Source organism: Chelonia mydas, chromosome 2 (genome assembly GCF_015237465.2).
Source record: "Chelonia mydas isolate rCheMyd1 chromosome 2, rCheMyd1.pri.v2, whole genome shotgun sequence".
Taxonomy (NCBI): Eukaryota; Metazoa; Chordata; order Testudines; family Cheloniidae; genus Chelonia; species Chelonia mydas.
In genome coordinates, this window is record NC_057850.1 from 47147590 (window position 1) to 47166563 (window position 18974).

Genomic DNA, 18974 nt, shown 5'->3' on the forward strand with positions numbered 1-18974 from the left:
TATTTTTATTCCCAGTGGCTTGAGGTTTTAGGGGCAGGTTTTTAACATTTTTCTCTTCAACCAGGAGGGCTAGAAACTTACTGGATTTTTAAATGAAAGCTAAGATGAGATCCGCATGTAAACATGACTCCACTAAATATTGTGAGACTTGCAATACAAATCAAGAGTTGGCAACAGCATCCCCGCTCTGACTGGTTTCTGGGTCAGAGCGACTGAGCAAGAGTGCCTGAAGAGTTATTGCTCCAGGTGACTCAGTTTCTCATTAAGGAAGAAAATTCTATGTAAATCTGTTAAGCCTTCCAGTTTCCCCAGGTGACTCCTGGTGTCTTTCCACAGCTTCTGCGTAACTGCCTGAATCTCCCTTCTTAGTAGCCAGGCAGTTACCCAGTGAACCTCAATAGGGGGCCTTATGCAATGGAGAGAGAATGAAGATCCTAGTGTGGAAGAAGAGGCCACAGAAACGTCCCTGCAACAGGAAAGAGCCACAGCCACAAAGGGAATAGGAAAAGTACACCCTGTTGGTAGGAGTGGGTCACTGCATTTCAGCAAATGCAAGCAGCAGTGGCTGGTGTGCAGCTGGGGTTGCTCTGTAAGTATTAGCAACAAAGAAGCTCGGCTCGTAGTGCTCTCCGATTGTCAAAGCTGGTTTTACATCAGATGTTAGCAATTCACAAAAAGCACACAACACATTCATGACATCTTCATCATCTGGATCCATAGGAAGGAGGCCTTTGAGGAATTCCACCAGGATTTCAACAATTTCCACCCCACCATCAACCTCAGCCTGGACCAGTTCACACAAGAGATCCTCTTCCTAGACACTACAGTGCTAATAAGCAATGGTCACACAAACACAGCCCTATACCGGAAACCTAATGACCACTTTATTTACCTACATGCCTCCATCTTTCATCCAGACCACATCACATGATCCATTGTCTATAGCCAAGCTCTAAGATACAACCGCATTTTCTCCAATCCCTCAGACAGAGACAAACACCTACAGGATCTCTATCCAGCTTTCTTAAAACTACAATACCCACCCGAAGTGAAGAAACAGACTGACAGAGACAGAAGGGTACCCAGAAGTCAACTACTACAAGACAGGCCCATCAAAGAAAGTAACAGAACGCCACTAGCTGTCACCTACAGCCCCCAACTAAAACCTCCCCAGCACATCATCAAGGATGATCCCTCACTCTCACAGACCTTGGGAGACAGGCCAGTCCTTGCTTACAGACAGCCCCCCAACCTGAAGCAAATACTTACCAGCAACTACATACCACACAACAAAGACACTAACCCAGGAACCAAATCCTGCAACAAATCCCGCTGCAAACTACGTCCGCATATCTATTCAAGGGACACCATCATAGGACCTAACCACATCTGCCACACCATCAGGGGCTCATTCACCTGCACATCTACCAATGTGATATATGCCATCATGTGCCAGCAATGCCCCTCTGCCATGTACTTTGGCCAACCTGGACAGTCTCTACACAAAAGAATAAATGGACACAAATCTGACATCAGGAATTATAGCTTTCAAAAACTAGTAGGAGAACACTTCAGTCTCCCTGGTCACTCAATAACAGACTTAAAAGTGGCAATTCTTCAACAAAAATCTTCAAAAACAGACTCCCGTGTGAACCTGCAGAACTGGAATTAATTTGCAAACTGGACACCATCAAATTAGGCCTGAATAAAGACTGGGGGTGGATGGGTCACTACAAATACTAATTTCCCCATACTAATTTCCCCCTGGTGTTACTCACACCTTCTTGTCAACTGTTTGAAACGGGCCACCCTCATTACTACTACACAAGTGATTTTTCCTCCTTTGTATTCTACTGTTAATTGAATTGTCTCGTTAGATTGACCACCCACTTGGTAAGGCAACTTCCATCTTTTCCAGTACTCTGTATATATACCTGCTACTGTATTTTCCACTCCATGCATATGATGAAGTGGGTTCTAGTCCACAAAAGCTTATGCCCAAATAAATTTGTTAGTCTCTAAGGTGCCACAAGGACTCTGTTGTTTTTTTAATGTAAACTATATTTACCCATAATACAAGAAATATAATAATATATCTCTATGGATTAAATAATAAGTATTTCTTCTCTATGTGATCAACAGCTACATAAATGTTTTTTTCAGCTGCATTAAAGAAAAGAAATGTAGAAGGAGTCTGAACTTGACATTTCCTTAGTTTCAAAAAATGAGCTAAAAGACGTTTCAGGTACTACACCTATTACCAAGTCCCCACACCAATTGTTATAGTTTTTCAGCCATATTTTATTACTTTTAAAACATTTCTCTCACTTCTGCTTCTGTTTCAAAGACTCGGACAAACTACCAGGAAAACTGGCTATAGAGAAGCAGTGAAAGTGACTTTCCAGAAAGTGCAATAAAATGCATAAAGTATACAAATAGAGAAATAGCTCATTTTTTCTTAATCCCTAAATTACAGTAATCTTTGTATTACCTGTTGTCAAGGTTCTTTCCCCACTCTGAACTCTAGGGTACAGATGTGGGGACTTGCATGAAAGACCCCCTAAGCTTATTCTTACCAGCTTAGGTTAAAAACTTCCCCAAGGTACAAACTTTGCCTTGTCCTTGAACCGTATACTGCCGCCACCAAGCGTGTTAACAAAGAACAGGGAAAGAGCCCACTTGGAGGCATCTTCCCCCAAAATATCCCCCCAAGCCCTACACGCCTTTTCCTGGGGAAGGCTTGATAAAAATCCTCGCCAATTTGTACAGGTGAACACAGACCCAAACCCTTGGATCTTAAGAACAATGAAAAAGCAATCAAGTTCTTAAAAGAATACTTTTAATTAAAGAAAAGGTAAAAGAATCACCTCTGTAAAATCAGGATGGTAAATGCCTTACAGGGTAATCAGATTCAAAACATAAAGAATCCCTCTAGGCAAAACCTTAAGTTACAAAAAGACACAAAAACAGGAATATACATTCCATCCAGCACAGCTTATTTTACCAGCCATTAAACAAAAGGAAATCTAATGCATTTCTAGCTAGATTACTTACTAACTTAACAGGAGTTGTAAGGCTGCTTTCCTGATCTGTTCCCGGCAAAAGCATCACACAGACAGACAAACTGTTTGTTCCCCCCGCACCCTCCGGCTTTGAAAGTATCTTGTCCCCTCATTGGTCATTTTGGGTCAGGTGCCAGCGAGGTTATCTTAGCCACTTAACCCTTTACAGGTGAAAGGGTTTTGCCTCTGGACAGGAGGGATTTTATAGCACTGTATACAGAAAGGTGGTTACCCTTCCCTTTATATTTATGACACCTTTAATAATAGCAAAACAATTTCAGACAGGTATTTAAATGTAAAGGTATTTTAAACTTGACAACATCCCTATAACACTTACTATTATAAATGCTATTTTCCATCATACTAAATAATTTGATAATCAGGTAATTAACTTTTTCAAATGTTATTTTCATCGCTATTCAGATTGCTAAAAGCATTTCTTCTGGCACAAAGCTTTTCTATTCAAGATAATACATAATTAAGACCACAATTTAGCAGTCGATCCCCATTCAGCATAGCACTTGAATGCTCACTTTAAGCACTTATGTGCCTTGCTGAATAGAAGCCCTTTGCTGCCTTTCAGTATGTGAATATTCCTTGCATCAGAGTAACAGTTTAGTTGGTTGACTGCACTGCACTCCCTTACGGACCAAATTTATTGCTGGTGCAACTCTGCTAGGTCAGTGAAGGTGCACCAGTGATGAATTTGATCATATATATATTAGGGAGGATAGAAAATTGTTTCCTGAAGCAAAAAGTCCAGAAACTCAAATTTGAGACTTAAAAGAGGAAAAGAACAGAAGTGCTGGGATAAGTGGAATTTTAAAGGGTTCCTTATTAAGATGAAAAAGGCTGACATTTTGTCTTTATGCAAGATCAAAAATCTTGTCATGATGAAGAGTTCATGGGTGACAATCCAAGTGGTGATGGCTATTCTCGGTTAAATCTTCAAAAAGGATCAAAGCTCTTCTTGGGTTTTGGTTCATTCTCCTATCTGCCTGGAATTGCTTCTAGATTTTAGCCACATGTGTATATTTATGAAAAAAAAAGATTGTCAATACAAATTAGGCCTCTAAATTTATTGTTTCAATTCTATGCTTATGATCAAAAAGCTTGCAGTCTTGGCAGAAATTCTTCCAAGAGCAAGGCTGTATCAGATATGAATTCCAACTCCTACAATGAAAGAGAATTCAGAAAGACGGCCAAACACACAGTATAGTGCCCTAGAGTACTGAAGCAGTAAAGGAGAATACACACATTTCCAGTCTCAAATGTAGAAAGTAGCAAAGAAATGTAACAAGGAAGGCTGTACAGATTCCTTTTCATTAAACCGGTGTTAGAAGGAAGATGCTTCAGAATGACAGTTTCAAGTCACTTCCATTTCTGGTTAGATTTTATTAAAGATCACTGTGTTGACACCGATTTTTTTTTCTTTGTCACTGCTGTGCACATAGAACATATGTTCAATATGAAACTTAATCTCTAGGGAAAGAAAACGGAATACAAGGGCCTGTTCTCACCATACAAGTGTGCAACCCTCATTGACACTAACAGGAATCATGGAATGCCTAGATAGTAGAAGGAGACCTGTAGGTTTTCCGTCACAGTGTCTGGGGAAATACACTTCTAAATGTATTTTTTCTCTTCTATTACAGCTGTGAATTTCTTTTTTTCTTTTTTTTAAACAAGCCAACAATGGAAATGTCCCTGAAAGAATAAAGTGTGAAGGTTTCTGCATAGAATACATTTTAATACTGCACTATATTTCAACAGCATACTGTTCAGGAATGCAAGGTACAATAATTTAATGCTAAAGAGGTTTTGGTATATAAAGGCTATCTTCTGTTTCTTATCTAATAACTCAGTTATATTACTGTGAAAATATAAATGATTTTCTTTGCTGTCTCTCTTGGGTCTCTCTATTTTCCCCTAGAAAACTCTGCAGAGTAATTGGCATATCAGCATTTCATTGTGTGTAATTTTTATATCTATTCTCAAAGTTGTTCCTTTCAGCACATCACCACACAGGCCCCTAGGAGCAGTAATCATACACTTCTCTGAAAACAACGATGGAGAAAAATTCTAAAATATCATTTGGCAGAGGAGGGGAACGAAAACCCTTTATATATTCTGCTGTTCTTGCAGAGATGGGAAAGGAAATGAGTACCAGGCTCTTCAGTGTCAAAAAATATGGTATTATATAGCCTGATCCAGAGAGCCAGTAAGCATCCTCAATTATAAGGACAATTAGCTTTAAAGGTACATTTGTTGATAAAACAATAGTCTCATGTAAATCTTACTCATTGGAGTAAGCCTTATGCACACAAGTGAACTTCATTCTGATCTTTTTTACACCACTGAAAACAAGGAGTAACTGTTGGAGTCAACAGTTTCACCAGTATAAAACCAGTGTGAGATCAGAGTCGGGCCAGTTGACTTCAGGCTCCTGCACAACTCCATCAGAGTATATACGTCATGTCTTGTTTCTGTGTTTAGCTAATGAAGCCAGCTTCACCTGGAAAAATGTTAATGTTGTGCCAATTCTTTAAAAGGGTAAATGGAATGACCTGGGTAATTATAGGCCTGTCAACCTGATGTTGTCCCAAGGCAAGGGAGGCGGTGTGGTTCCCCTGTGCCCTGGAGAGGGACGAGCTCCGCTGGACACCAGAGTGGGCGGAGCCAGAGCACTCCAAGCCTGCCCCCCCAGAGGGTCAGAGGCCAGACAGGAAGTATAAGAGCCCAACCTCAAAGCTCACTTGGGAGGCAGGTGCTGGAGAGGCTAGACGTCTCCAGCCCAGCTCCTGCTGGGGAGACTATAACAACCGGCCAGTACTCAACACAGATCAGCATGTGGGAGAGTTGCCGAGCCTACCCCTCACCAGCTACCCAAAAGAGTCGCTGAGCCTACCCATCGCCAGCTACCCGAGGATCCAATGGTGATTGACCCCCGCTGAGGACTCCACCTTGACTCAGGTGCCTCCAGAGGGGGAGCTGGGAAGTAGCCCGGGGGCAACCAACCCAAGTCTGGCTGCACCACAGCCGGAACCTATGTCAGTGTGTTGCAGCCAGGATCCCCACTGACACAGCACCGGGCCTTTGGCCGCTGCTAGGGCCCCGGGCTGGGACACAGTGGAGTGGGAGGGCCTGCATCCCTCCTGCAACCCAATGCCTGGGTGGCAGTCTACCCCTCCCCCAGGCCCTCGGAGCCTGAAGCCTGGGTGTGCTATTTACCTGAGTTTGCTCAGCCCCTGCCTGAGGGCCTGAACTGTGACTCTTTGCTGCCCTGCCCTGACCCAAGGCCTGGGCTGGTTATCCACTAATTGTTACATGTGTGTGCTCAACCCCCTGCCCGACAGCTTGAGCCAGGACTCCTGTGGCCAACCAATTCCCCAAGGGGCTGTGCAAGGACTAAAGGAGGTGGTGTGGTTCCGCACCGCACCGGAGAGGGACGAAGCCCGACGAACCCTCTCTACAGCAAGATAATGGAGCAGTTGATACAGGCTTCAATTAATAAAGAACTATAAAGTGGTTAATATAATTCATGCTAATCAACATGGGTATATGGAAAATAGATCCTATCAAAATAACTTGATATCTTGTTTTGATGAGATCATAAATTTGGTTGACGGTAATAGTGTTGATGTAATATACTTAGATGTCTGTAAGGTGCTTGACTTGGTACCACACAACATCTTGATTAAAAAATTAGAATACAAAATTAATATGGCACACACTAAATGGACTAAAAACTGGTTAAACGATAGGTCTCAGAATATAACTGTAAACAGGGAATCATCATCAAGACGGTCTGTTTCCAGTGGGGACCCACAGGGATGGGTTCTTGGCCCTATGCTGTATAACGGTTTTATCAATAACCTGGAAGAAAACAAAATCATCACTGATAAAGTTTGGAGATGACACAGAAAGTGGGGACTGGTAAATCATGAAGAAGACAGATCACTGATTCAGAGAAATCTGGATCGTTTGATAGACTGGGGCATAAGCAAACAATATTCATTTTAATACGAGCTAAATATAAATGTACATCTGGGAACAAAGTATGTAGGCCATATTTACTGGATAGGGGAAGACTTTACAAAGGGTCATGGTGGATTCTCCATCACTGACAATTTAAATCAGGATTGGATGTTTTTTTCTAAAAGACATGCTCTAAGAATTATTTTGGGGAAGTTCTATGACCTTTGTTATATAGGAGGTCAGACCAGATGATCATAATAGTCCATTTTGGCCTTAGAATCTACTAATCCCATTTACATCCTCTCACTTTTGTTTTTGCGTTTTCTTCTGTGCTTTCCACGGTGCATGGAACAACCTCCCAGTCTCAGTGAGTGAAATCCCTTCCCCTAATTTGAATTCCTTCTAAAAACCTATTTCTTTTGTGATGCTCACAAACACACTAATTCTGCATTAGCAAAAATTCTGAAAGATGTGCCCCTTCTTAAGCCAGCAGCATCCCCACAGAAGCCCTGCTATTAGTTGTTAAAATTACTCAGAGAAAATTGTACAGATCTTTGTAATGCGATACCTTCTCTCCTTTCTTCCAGGATGAACATGTAATTGGCATTTTGGCATTTCAAATATCACTGGAGGAAGCACCCACTGAAATAACTAAGCCAGGTCACATCCAGAACTAGTTTTTCAGGCTCTTTGCAAATTCACGCAGAGATCTTTGCAGAAGTTGCGCCCTGTTCATGTTTCCACGGTTTTGTTCACAACCATAGTAGTTAGAAGCTTACTTTATTTTTAAATGAAAGCTGGGACTCTGAAGAACAATTAAGAAGCCTGTTCACACCTTCATGCTAGTTTTTCACACTTCCTCCCAGTGGGACACATCTCACACTCTGGAAAACATTGGTCTAACCGACCACAGTGAAATACTTTTCTTCTCCATGGCAACAAGTTCTAAGGATGGGAAGAAAAAGAAGAATAATTCAAAGTTATCACCACCTCCCTTGGTGTACTTGGGTGCACTCTGATGCATAAATTTCAGGGTTTAAAAAAAGTTAGAAAGATTGACAGATCATTCCCCCATTTATACTGCAAATATTAAATATTTGTTACATATTTTCTTGTAATCCAGTCTCACTGGCTTCACTGAGATTTTTCAGTGTAGAATCTTATCTGTGTATTAGAAGAGAGGAATATGATGGGTCCAGATAACGTGTATGTGCAATTTTCACTGTAATTTGCATTGTCAGATGGAGGAAGTTCATTGCAATATCTATAGATACACACATAGAGCAAGAGTTTGTCATCTATGCACTGATGAGGAAATAGATCCCAAGAAATACATCCCTGACCCTTGCTATTCCCTTTGAAATACCTTCCTTATGAAACCATAAATATAATTAATTTCCAACAACTACTATTCCAAAATATTGAAATAATAATTCTTTTCCTTCTTTCATTAAGCTAATACCAAGCATGTAATGATAGCTAGGAGCATAAACTGCCTCTAGTTTTTAAATGAGTAAAAAAATTAAAACACGGATAGTACTTCATTTCTGAAGTTCCCGAAAGAACCCAGTTGCTTGCTTAGGACCAGAGTCTGCCACAATCCCTCACACTCACTATTGCCTTACACCATGTAGTCTCATTAAAGAAACCAGCAGAATCTGGCCCTTTTGGTTAAAAAACATTTGCCATTCAGAAATATGGCATCAGCCTGGCTATACAAGGAATGCAGGACTGGGCCTGAACGTTCTGTTGGATCAAATTCTACATTTCACCAGCATATAGGAAACTGTTTATATCCTGTTGTGACAAAGAGACCCATTGGGAATTGTCAGACCTGACATACTCACGACACCTAACACACTGTTGTCATGATATAGACCCAAAAGGTGGCATGTAACATATCCTTTGAAAACTAATACCTCACTGATCATTATTATTCTGTGATGTATGTACAAGTTGTGTACAGAGAGATATGGATATAAGCTAGAATTATTAATGAAAGCTGATGACACCCTGGTGATTAATATCATTGTGAAAATGTATGTATTAACACTATACAAGGAATTATGTATACTCATTGATATTATGCTTTAAAGTCTGTGACCAAACAAAGGGGGAAACAGGAGGGAAGGCAGCTACCTACAGGTATCTACCTGTTCTGTTCATTCCCTCTGAAGCACCTGGCATTGGCCACTGTCGGAAGAGAGGATACTGGGGTAAATGGACCTTTGGTCTGACCCAGTAGGGCCATTCTATGTCTTCAATAAAATTAATCAAGGTATGACCAAAAACAATGGAAGCCCCATGTGCATACAAATCAGCAGGGGGATGGGAAGTCCACAGGCAGGGAACCACAGCATAAGGTCACCCTGAGTCTGGGAACGAAACAGTGAGTTTGGGAAGATGTAAGGAAAGAGAATAAGCCATCTTTGCATCCATCACTGGACAGACCCAAGGGGCTAGAGCTCTTGGCAAGCTGCGAAAGATGGGTAGGAATAGGGTGAGAAATGCAAGTGGTCATGTATTTGTAAGGTAAGATGTGGGATTGCTGCTTGTCAAATCTGTTTAATTTTCTGCCACTCAACTATATGTGGCAATTTAACAGAAAACAAGAAGACAGGTACAAATGATGGAAAAGAAGAAGTTGTTAGGCAGTGAATTTTTACACACGTGTTAGACTGGAAGAAAAACTAAATTTATGACTCCCTCTTTTTCCTGATTTTGTGTGTCAAATAAAGATAGCAGCCAGGAATGATGCAAGGAAATGGCTGTGAATGTATGGGAAAAAGCTGTCTAAGCATTATTTTAAGAATAAACTGAAGCGCTTCATGTGAAAAGACTTACAATGTGTTCTCTTCACCTAAAGTTTTAGCTTTTTCTGACCTTACAAAAAGTCTAAGGTGCAAAACAGGTTCTTACATATAGCAGATAATAATACGGCAAAAAAACTTATTCAACAGTTTTTCAGAGATATTACACTTACGAACTCATAGTTTAATGTAATTAATAAACAAGTTATTTTTAAATAGGTTGAAAAATCAGATTGAGACAGATTCTAATCTTAGTACTTCATAATGAAATACATTTGGTGTCAAATGCCCTAGTGTAAAAGAAAGGAAACATGAAAGATACAAATTCTTTATTGTGTTAAGATTTCAACATATTCAATGTACTGTTTACCAATGCCTATACACAGGGTGATTTCACAGTTTTTAAGTATTAATGTTAATTGTTAATAAACTATTAACTATGAATTAATAAACTATTATTAGTTTATTAATAATAAACTATTAACTATTATAAACTAAATTGCTAATACACAATTAATGAACTCCAGGAACCCAAAGAAAGGTCATTTTAAAATTAGTATAAATTTGAAGCTATTTGATGTAATCATGTAAAGCTTTCTCAGAAAAATAGGTCTTCTTTAGTCAGTTATGTGAGTTTGAAAAGGAAATGGTGGTATTTTTCTTACAAAACTTAATGGGTTAAGCCCCCCATTAAAGTAAATTTTCAACATAACCATAAATAAGAGGCTGAGATTAGTGCTTTTATAACATGGCCAGATCTTGCCTTAGCATTCAACACATTTGATTTGCATTGGCTTCAAGAGTGAGAGCTACTATTCTGATGTACGTCTTAACATTTTAACATAAAATATTATCAGCTTCAGAATACTAGTTTCTCAGTTAATTTCCTTAGCAATTTGCTTTTAGTAGAATGTGCATAGTAGGGCTGTCGATTAATCGCTGTTAACTCATGCGATGAACTCAAAAAATTAATCGCAATTAAAAAAATTAATCACAATTAATCGCAGTTTTAATTGTGCTGTTAAACAATAGAATACCATTTGAAATTTATTAAATATTTGTGGATGTTTTCTACATTTTCAAATATATTGATTTCTATTAAAACACAGAATACAAAGTGTACACTGCTTACTTTATATTATTTTTATTACAAATATTTGCACTGTAAAAATCATAAACAAAAGAAATAGTATTTTTCAATTCACGTCATACAAGTACTGTGGTGCAATCTCTTTATCATGTAAATCCAACATACAAATGTAGATTTTTTTTGTTTGTTTGTTACATAACTGCACTCATAAACAACAATGTAAAACTTTCAGGCCCGCTGACAGCAATTCCAGGCCCCAGGGCCAGGGCCATCCTTAGGGAGGTGCAGGGCCTGGGGTGGAAGTGATGAATCCGTCACTTCCAGGACTGACCCATCACTTTCGGGACCGACCACGCTGGACAGTCGTGCCAGCCCCACAAAGCACAGGGCCACAGCTGTCACCCCGATTCACCATACCCTAGGGATAGCTCTGCCCAGGGCAGAACAGTCAATGGGCCCCCTAAAAAGGTCCACCTGACATTTGGGCAGTGCTGCACCTGCACTGGCTGGAGCCCAGTGACCTGCTGCCAGCTGCGCTGCTGGTGCCCAGCAAGCTGCCAGCAGTGCTGCTGGGCATGCCCTTCCGGCATGGCCAGGGCTTCCACATGCCCGCCTGGCTACCTTCGCCACTGCCACCACCACCCCGCGTGCACGTAGGAGCCCTGCAGCCTGTCCGAGCGATTGGCCCCTTTGCCCCCCCCCACCTAACCTCCCACAGGCCTGAAAACTTTAGATCCTACAAGTCCACTCAGGCCTACTTCTTGTTCAGACAATTGCTCAGACAAACAAGTTTGTTTACATTTACGGGAGATAATGCTGTCCTCTTATTTATGTGATCTGAAAGTGAGCACAGGCATTCACATGGCACTTTTGTAACCGGCATTGCAAGGTATTTAATGCCAGGTATGTTAAACATTTGTATGCCCCTTCATGCTTCAGCCGCCATTCCAGAGGACATGCTTCCATGCTGATGATGCTCGTTAAAAAAATAATGCATTAATTAAATTTGTGACTGAACTCCTTGGGGAAGAATTGTATGTCTCCTACTCTGTTTTACCCGATTCTGCCATATATTTCATGTTATAGCAGTCTTGGATAATGACCCAGCACGTTATTCATTTTAAGAACAGTTTCACTGCAGATTTGACAAAACACAAAGAAGAAACCACTGTGAAATTTCTAAAGATAACTACAGCACTGGACCCAAGGTTCAAGGATCTGAAGTGCCTTCCAAAATCTGAGAGGGACGAGATGTAGAGCATGCTTTCAGAAGTCTGAAAAGAGCAACACTCCAATGTGGAAACTACAGAATCCAAACCACCAAAAAATAAAATCAACCTTTCTCCTGGTGGCATCTGACTCAGATGATGAAAATGAACATGCATCAGTCCGCATTGCTTTGGATGGTTATTGAGCAGAACCCGTTATCAGCATGCACGCATGTCCTCTGAAATGGTGGTTGGAGCATGAAGGGACATATGAATCTTTAGTGTACCCGGCATATAAATATCTTGCAATGCCCACTACAACAGTGCCATGTGAACGTCTGTTCTGACTTTCAGGTGATATTGTAAACAAGAAGTTTGACTTTCATGATAAAGAGATTTCACTGCAGTACTTCTATGAGGTGAATTGAAAAATACTATTTTTTGTTTTGTCTTTTACAGCACAAATATTATAATAAAAAATAAATATGAAGTGAGCACTGTACACTTTGTATTCTGTTTTGTAATTGAAATCAATATATTTGAAAATGTAGAGCATATCCAAACTATTTAAATAAATGGTATTCTGTTATTGTTTAACGATGTGATTAATTGCATGATTAATCGTGATTAATTTTTTTAATCATGCGATTAATTGTGATAAATTTTTTAATCGCTTGACAGCCCTAGTGCATAGGCAGTGAATTGCTATTACCCATACATTGTGTTCATGTTTGTGTCCAGAGGCAGCATTGCCTAGTGGCTAATGCACTGGACTGGGACTCAAGAGCCTGGATTTTATACCTGTCTCTGCCACTGGCCTCTGGGATTACTGGGGAGTTATTTTTCCTCTCTGTTCCTCAGTTTCCTCATCTGTAAAATGGGGATAATGATACTGATCTCCTTTGTAAAGTGCTTTGAGATTTACTGATGAAAAAGCTAGGTATTATTGTAACTTGGTTGTCCCTAGCATGGGCAAAAGCCTGTGTCCCAAGTATGAGAAAGTTGAATTTCTTATAGCCTCCTTTAGTTGAAACTGTGATGTATGTCGTGGGTGTTTCCAATCTGTGGCTCCCTGCCCAATAGGGTAGCACAGAATACCAATACCAGTTTTCCCCAGGAACCAACATCACAGACAGAGACAGAAAGCAAACACTCCCCAAATAACTCTGTTGTTTACTTTAGAGCTCATCAGGATTGTAATTAACTGGAAGAGAAAAGAACCCACACTGTCCCCTTTTCTCTTCGTCCTATGTTTTTCTCTTTCATTTTATGAGCATGTAGTTTTAATAGGTTATCTTCTTTTGCTGTATATTATACTGCATCAGGTCAGATTCAATTAAAAAATCCATACTGCTTCTGTAATACAGTAATCTGAACCAGACAAAAACTATATTTTCGGGGCTTACCTAGCACAAATACCAGAGTCACTAATGAATCTAACTTCTGTACTCAGCTGTTTTTATAGTTTTTCAAAGGATTCCATCTCCACCTATTTGTTTTCATCATGAATAGTGAAATTTATCAGTGTTTTCAGGTTTTTTTAAAAGATTTTTCATTTAGCTCAGATGAGATGTAGCAAATATAATTCCACATCAAATAGACAAAGTTCTCAAGCGACATGCAAAGATGCCAATTAGCATAAGTGAAAAAACGTGCTAAACATGTTGGAACCTAATTTGGTTTTACAGAGTGCTTTTCTAAAGCTAAGAATCTCAGAGCTAAGAATCTTGGCTAATAGCCTTTGATGGGCCTGACCCCCATGAACTTATCTAATTCTCTTTTTAACCCAGTTATACTTTTGGCCTTCACAACATCCCTTGGCAATGAGTTGCACAGGTTAACTGTGCATTGTATAAAGTACTTCCTTTTGTTTGTTTTAAACCTGCTGCCTATTAATTTAATTGGGTGACCCCTTATTCTTGTTTTATATACTACAGTTAGTAGTTCTGCAATTTCATATTTGAGGTCCTTCAGAACTCTGGGATGAATCCCATTTGGTCGTGGGGACCTATTATTGTTTAATTTATCAGTGTGTTCCCAAACCTCCTCTATTGACATCTCAATCTGGAACAATTCCTCAGGGCTTGTCTACTGTACCCGCTGGATCAGCGGGCAGCGATTGATTATAGACGCGATAAATCAACCGCTGAGCGCTCTCCCGTCAACTCCGCTACTCCACCAGAATGAGAAGCCCAAGCGGAGTTATCAGGAGAGCATCAGTTGTCGACTTACTGGAGTGAAGATACCACGGTAAGTAGATCTAAGTATGTCGACACCAGCTACGCTATTCACGTAGCTGAAGTTGCGTATCTTAGATCAACCCTGCACGGTACTGTAGATAAGCCCTCAGATTTGTCACTTAAAAAGAGATGGGGGAATCTCCCTCACATTCTCTTCAGTGAAGACTGATGCAAAGAATTCATTTAGCTTCTCCACTCCTTCAGCACTTTGATCATCCAGTGGCCCCATTGATTGCTTGGCAGGCTTCCTGCTGATGATGTACTTAAACTAACAGCAATCGTTTATTTTAGTGTCTATTGTTAGTTTCTCTTCAAATTTGTTTTTTGGCCTGCCTAATTATACTTTAGCACTTGACTTGCCAGAATTTATGCTCCTTTCTATTTCCCTCAATACAATTTAATTTCCAAGTTTTAAAGGATGCCCTTTTGCCTCTAACCGACACAGTTTAGCCATGGTGGCATATTTGGGTCTCTTAATATTTTTTTTATTTGAGGGTATATGTTTAATTTGAGACTCTGTTATGGTGTTTTTAAATAGTTTCCATGCAACTTGCATGCATTTTACTCTTGTGACTGTTCCTTTTAATTTCCATTTAATTAGCTTCCTCATTTTTGTGTAGTTCCCCTTTTAAAAGTTAAATGGTATAGTGGTGGGATTCTTTGGTATTTCCCCCCACACACACACACAAAGATGTTAAATTTAATTACATTATGGTCGCTATTACCCAGTGGTTCAGCGATATTCACCTCTTGGACCAGATCCTGTGTGCAATTTAGGACTAAATCAAGAATTGCCTCTCCCCTTGTGGGTTCCAGGACTACCTGCTCCAAGAAGCAGTCATTAATGATGTTTAGAAATTTTGTATCTACTTCCCATCCTGAAGTGCCCTGTCAATATGGGGATAGTTGAAATCTCCCATTATTATTTTCTATTTTTCTTGCCTCTCTGATCTCCCTGAGCATTACATAATCACCATCACCATCATGATCATGTGGTCTGTAGTACATTGCTACTGCTATATTCTTATTATTCAAGCATAGAATTTCTATCCAGAGACATTCTATGGGACAGTTTGATTCAAGATTTTTACTGTATTTGATTCTATGCTTTCTTTCACGTAAAGTGCGATTCCCACCCCAGCATGACCTATACTGTCATTCCTATATATGGTGGTACCCTGGTGTTACCATATCCCACTGATCATCATCGTTGCACCAAGTTTTTATGATGCCTATTATATCAATATCCTCATTTAATACCAGGCACTCAAGTTCACCCATCTTAGTATTTAGACTTCTTGAATTTGTATACAAGCACTTATCAAATTTGTCACTTTTTAGTTGTCTGCTTTCATGTGATGTAAGGGAGTAGGACTATTTTTCATTTGACTGTTTCTCTTCAGTTCTTACCTGTACTTTATCAACTCCTATCCTCTCTTCTTTACTAGGATGTAGAGAATCCCCATTAATTGATCCTTCCCTCTGGGATGCCTCTGTCTAAACCAAGTGCTCCTCCACACCTGTTGACTTTCCACCACCTTTAGTTTAAAAACTCCTCTCTGAGCTTTTTAATTTTACACACCAGCAATCTGGTTTTGTTTTGGTTTAGGTGGAGCCCATCCTTCCTGTGTAGGCTCCTCCTTTCCCCCAAAAGTTCCCCAGTTCCTAATAAACCTAAAATCTTCCTCCCTACACCATCGTCTTATCCATGCATTGTGACTCTGCAATTCTACCTGTCTAACTGGCCCTCTATGTGGAACTGGAAGCATTTCAGAGAATGCTACCATGGAGATCCTGGACTTTAATCTCTTACCTAGCAGGCTAAATTTAGCCTTCAGGACCTCTCCCCTACCTTTCCTTGGGACATTAGCATCTACATGTACCACAACCACTGGCTCCTTCCCAGCACTGCACATAAATCTGTCTAGATGTCTTGAAAGATCCACTACCTTCGCACTCAGGAAGCAATTGACCATGCAGTTCTCCCGGTCATCACAAACCCAGCTATCTATATTTCTAATGACTGACTCCCCCATTACTATTACCTGTCTCTTCCTAATAACTGAGTTCCCCTCCGCTGGAGAAGTATCCTCAGTCCAAGAGGATACCATGACATCATCTGGAAGGAGGATCCCAACTATGGGATTGTTTCCTTCCACTCCAGTTTGATGTTCTCCTTTCCAGAGACTTTCATCCTCCTCAACAGCACAAAGGCTGTCAGACTGGGTTCTGGAAAATCTCATCTATGTTCCTCTCTGTCTCCCTTAGCTCCTCCACTTCAGCCACTCTGGTATCCACAGCCTGTCCTCAGTCTGAGCGCCACAAGCTCCTTGCACCGAATGCACACATACCTGCCCCCACAGCAGGTAATCACACACTGCATTCAGTGCAATGAACTGGATAGCCACTACTCTACTGGACTTCTGCCTGAATTCTTTTTACTCCTGCAGCTTTTGGTTTTGGTTTTGTGACAAAGCTCTGTGCTTGCCTCCGTGGGTCCCGTGTTTCCTGGTGGATTTCGCTAGCCTCAGAGGCTCACTGTGACCCTCCACGTAACCCTTCTTTCTCTCGAGAAAAGGGTCACAGTCTACTGCGCCATTTTCATCATAAGCCAGCGAGGGAGGTGAGGAGAAGTTATCCTTCCTTGCACAGTCTCTGTTGTCTCCCAGTCTCAGTGATTAATCAGGGGGCAAAGGTGGGGCGGGGGAGCCCGGGCCCACCCTCTACTCTGGGCTCCAGCCCAGGGACCCTAATAGTATCAGCTATGGTAGCTGGCCTTTTAGAAACATGACATGTACAATTCCCTGGGCTACTTCCCCCACAGCAGCCCTCACTTCCTCAAGCTCCACTTCACCCTTACCTCAGGGCCTCCTTCCTTGTGCCTGATATGGTGTGTACTACTCAGTCTCTCCAACAGCGCAACTTCCTCTTACAGCTCCTGACATCCACACCCTCCTGACCGACTGGGAGGCTTTTAACTAGTTTCAGCCAGTCCCTGATTGGTGTCCCAATCAACCTAGCATTCTCCATGCCTTTTGGAAACTTCTTAATTGGCCCCAGGTGTCTTAATTGACCTGGAGCAGCTGCCATTTCACTTATTGTAGTACCAGGGATTTGTTTAGCCTGGAGCTAATATATCTATCTCCCACTACTTTTCTATAGCCATCTGGCCTTGCCCCGTCACAGTTTGTATTTTGTTTTTTTGGGGGGGGGGATGTTTTATTGGCCCAAGATTAGAGAATGTTAAGTGTATCTGGCTCTCATGCTCCCCTCTAACTTCCCTTGGAAAACTCCAGTTTGCTACCCCTGTTCACTAGCTCCTCTGGTCACGCAGGAGCTGGCAGTTTAAACCCCTGTTCTCCATGACTGGCCCTGCCCCCTCTTAAGGGTTAGTGAATGCTAAATGGACTAGGGATTAAAGCGTCATTAAGAAGCTCTCAGCCTGGTCTGGCAGGCATTCTTCTTACCGTATGCACAATGTGCCTCAGGTGGCACGTGACCAGTCTTCACCAAATTTGGCCTGTTGGTTGGATCATTAGCTTCCCTGGCCCAGGCCAGGTACTGATGGGGAGTGCGACGTGAACCCTAATCCATGACCCCCTCTAGCAGGCATGAGAGACAGAGTATCATGGCAGCCTCTGGAATAAAAACAAATATGCTTTATATAAAACTCTGCTTGGAAGTGTTTCCTATTATAATTTTGTTGCCTATTTGTGGTTGGTAGACTGTTGCAAACATTAAAAATGGGCTGTGTTTTACCCCTGGTACATGCAATTGCGATTGAGGGGTCCAGACGTCATTCAAATTCTACAAACATTTTGGGCCGAAACGTGGTCAGTAATAGGTGCCTGCAGAAGGGAGTCAGGGGGCATTTTATGCCACTTACTCTCTTACACACATTAACAAATGCATGTAAGAGCAGGCAGGAGTTGGCTCCAGCACCTGTGTGGCCACAACTCCCTCTCTGAGCCATATGGGTGGGGAATGGACAGTCAGGGTTCAGAGCAGTTGTAGCCGCATCACTACTACACTGGGCAGCACAGCTGAGCCAGCATGGAGCAGGCAGTCAGCTGCACCAGAAAAGGATCTGTCACAGCGCACTTTCTCCCACTGGAGCGAGGAGGAAACCAGGTCTGAGTCACAATTTGATCCCTCATATGCTCCTTTGGAAGTTTCTAGTAATTCTACCATCTAGCCTTTTGGGAGATTCTCAACACAAATCCCTCAAGTGACCCTCTGCTACTCTGTAACTGCTGTATTATCGTCTGCAGGAGTGAGATAATGGCCCATTTCTCGCTCTCCAGTGGTTTACTCCTCAAGGTATAACCAAGTAGCCTCTTTCCTCCAAATCCTCCTGTGGATTGCCTGTTACAGGACAGCGAGGCATCCCAACTCTTCTGCCAGCACCAGGTCCTTTTTAGGGGGCAGGCAGGAGGCACTAGGGTTGCCAACTTTATACTCGCACAAAACTGAACACCCTTGCTCCATCCCCTGCTCCGCCCATGCTCGGAGGCCCCGCCCCTCCTCCAAGGCCCCACCCCTCACTCACTCCATCTCCCCCTCCCTCTGCTGTTTTCTCTCCCCAC